Raw genomic sequence first — 3,419 nt, 5'->3', positions numbered from 1 at the left:
GGTAAACACTATTGCCTAGAAAAGGACTGCAACGCTGTTAACATTAGAACCAGCAAAGAGAACTAGACATTAAAAACCTAGGTCAAGAATCTATAGGAGGGGTCTCATTAGAAAATGAGCTGTACAAGGACTTAAGAGGCTAAAAGCATATTAAGGAAGCTGTGAGCTTTAAGATAGTAACATCTTTTCAGAGATCATAGTGTGTGAAAAATCCACTGACCCTACATATTATGAACCCAGTAAAGAGCAGAAAAAAAAAGGGTCTTTTACCAAAATACAAAGGATAGTATGAAAGTATTGCCAAAAAGGTTCATAATAAAGGAATATTTACAGGCTGTTAAACCTGTAAATATCTGCAGCCATAATGGGGCCCCTTCAAGTTCCCAAAACCTTTGCTTTCTTCTTCTTTCATTTATGTGCATGTTCCTTCCATGGCCCCTCCCTGACCTGGAGACAAGGTTGTTGCAAGTTTTCCTGTGAAAGCTAATGATGTTTACATGCTCATTCAGAGATTCATTTTCTTCACACTGTCCTCATGGTTTCAGTTTGCTTTTGTGTGGCTCATAGTTGAGGGCACACCCCTGGTTTGCGATCACACTGGTTTCCTATGATGGGAGACTAGAGCCTGGGCTGCTTCAGCTGTCAGCTTAAATGGGTGATAACTGCACAGAACCCCACTTTGTGGTCTTTAACTAGTTTGTCCCAAGCCCAACCTGGCCTTTTGGTGTACTCCTAGATATGACCACATGTGGAGACTTTTGGCTGGAATCTTGGTAGGTGAATGCTTATACTCATTATTTTAATAGCAGCTGAAAACCTGACATCCATTTTAGTTGCTAAGGGAGTGAAGTGTTTCCCTGGCTCCTTCACACAAGGTGCTCCTAACTGCAGCACCCTGGATCCCACCTTGCAAATGCCCCTGGCTTGAGGGAATACAAGCCACAGGGAGTCTTCCTTGGAGACAAACTGGAGTTGCCACAGCTTCCTAATGACAGGCTGCTTCTTTGGTTCATTAAGTAAACTGTGTTGTTCAAAATGTTTCTTCTGTCTCTCAATATATTGATCAATGGGCTCCATTTTCTTCAAACGAGCCTCATGAAGTTTCTTAAAGTTTGGAGTACTGCTTGCAGTTCTTTTACTTTTTTCCAGATTTGGAAAACCCATCTGTACAGAAGGACTTCTTTCTTTCTAAAGACACTGAATTTTTGTTACCATTTATTTCACTTTTTCCCTGAGGACATTGCATTCTCATCTCCTTGGTTCTTATCTGCTGGAAACAGAACTTCTACAGCAGTTTTGAGAAGCAGGTTTTCTGGTTTTTCTTGATTCTGGAACTCAGTGGGATCATTTGTTTATTATCTCTGAATCATCCTGCTGAGACCAGGTTCCTGTGGACAGTGCTGTGCCACCTTCTTGCTTTGGTAACATGGATTGCCCACTCCATCTCAGCTTGTTCCTGGCTGCAGATCCATCTCTTTCTCTCATCACAAGAGGATGCAGAAGTTTGACTTTCATCCTGGCTCCTGTTTTCTTTTTCTTTACTGTTTTAGGTGGTCTTTCAAGGCTTTTAACAGGTTGTCTGCCCTCAGATTAGCCCAGAAGCCCAGACTCTTGGCCAAGCTCTACAGGTCAGTGCACTTGAAGGAGTCTCTCAGGAAGAAGGTCATTGTGATCTGCAGTCCGGGCAACCATGCAGATTACCTGTCCTTGAGCTTCAGTAGTGTGTTCCTACCTGCCACTCAACATGTCCCATTTTCAAACCTAGTAATAGAAATTCAGATTTCTAATTCAAGATGGTAGACTGAGCACAATGAAGTGAGAATAAGTATATGAAAGAGAGTAAGAATTTCAACAGTAGGGTCTAGTTACAGGAATTGATGTAATCTGTGGCCAAATATATTGAATGATTTCACAAATAGGGGAAGCACAATGGGTTATACTGAAAGATACACAAGAATAGAAGCTGTGACCCTGGCCAGGTAGCTCAGCTGGTTAGAGTGCTATCCTGATATGCCAAGGTTTGGGGTTCAATTCTTAGTCAGGGCACATACAAGGATTAACCAATGAATGCATACAGAAGTAATTGATGTTTCTCTCTGCTCCCTCCCTCTCTCTCACTCTCTAAAATCAATTTAATAAAAGAACGATGGTACAGAAGAGACCACATATAGCAGAAATCTGAAGTAAAAGTGGGAGTTTTTGATGACAAGTGTAAGGTATCAAGAGCAGAAACTGGCCAATGTTTGGTAGACAGAGGAATCAATTAGTAGCCCATTACAATAAAACAGGACTTCTCCCTTTTCCTCTGTCTCTTTCTCTCTCTCTCTCTTTATAGAACTTTTAGAATTTTCTCTTTAAACTTGATGTTGTAAACATTTAGAGGTAACTAATACTTTCTTATATATCCTGCTCAACACTCTGTGGGCCCTTACAACACAGAAGGAACCACAGAGAAAAAAATGGAAAAATGTACCAAGAGAATTACTAAATAAAGGAAAAAAACACAGTTCATTAATAACCTTAAAAGAAGACATTCCACACATATAATAACCATGTATTTTACAAAAGTGGACAACAAAGAACAAGAAAGTGCTCTTAAATACAATATAATTGCTACATTTAAAAGAATGTAAAAAAAAAATTACAGTGTTCTCCTAAATGTGGAACCAGGGAAAAAAAAAGGACATGGTAAAAAAAGAGAGACAGATATGTTAAAATATTAGTCACAATCCAGGAAGTTCAATGCCATGTTAATAAGTGTTCTGAATATTAAAAATAAAGAGTGAAGAACATTTTCAAGGAATTAGTACAAACAAAATTACAAAATTAAAAGGCATATGTCTAGGGAGTAGTATAATCAATAAAACTAATCCAACTAGGTATATCATCATAAAATGGTTAATACCCAAGATTTAAAAAAAAACTCTAAGTTTTCAGAAATACTAGTTAATATATAAAGGATTAACAATCACAATGGTACTGGAATTCTAATAACAATCTGAAAGGCTAGAATAATGGATAAATTACTTCAATATTTTAAGAGGAGATATTTTTCCACCTAGAATTCTGTGTAGGCCATTAAGTAAGCCTTTAAACTAATCAATTAAGTATAAAGGAATACTTAAGATACTTAAGAAATGTGGGGGGTTATAAATTTTTTTGCTAATTCACTCTAGTGTGGCAGTTCTTGAAGTGTTTTAAGTGACATGAGCATATGCCAAAATAGAAAAAGCCTAACACTACCAAATAGTGGATTTAACACAGATAAGGAAACACAGCAGCTTTGGAGTAGACTTTGGGGACAAAGCAGACCAAGGCAGGAGAACTGAGGGGTGTAGGACTGAGGTCTCTGCAGAAAAAAAAAGGATGCTCAATAGAATATCTAGAAGAAGCACTTTTTGAAAAAATATTAAGGATAT

At 38.0% G+C, this 3,419-nt stretch overlaps 1 pseudogene; it reads right to left on the bottom strand.

Annotated features, from left to right (window-relative positions):
* Positions 1-327: 327 nt before the first annotated feature.
* LOC114495050 lies at positions 328-3,208 on the bottom strand (annotated as a pseudogene).
* Between the last annotated feature and the right edge of the window lie 211 nt (positions 3,209-3,419).

The sequence above is a fragment of the Phyllostomus discolor genome, chromosome 4 (assembly GCF_004126475.2).
Source record: "Phyllostomus discolor isolate MPI-MPIP mPhyDis1 chromosome 4, mPhyDis1.pri.v3, whole genome shotgun sequence".
NCBI classification, from domain to species: domain Eukaryota; kingdom Metazoa; phylum Chordata; class Mammalia; order Chiroptera; family Phyllostomidae; genus Phyllostomus; species Phyllostomus discolor.
This window is presented reverse-complemented; position numbering and strand designations above follow the sequence as displayed.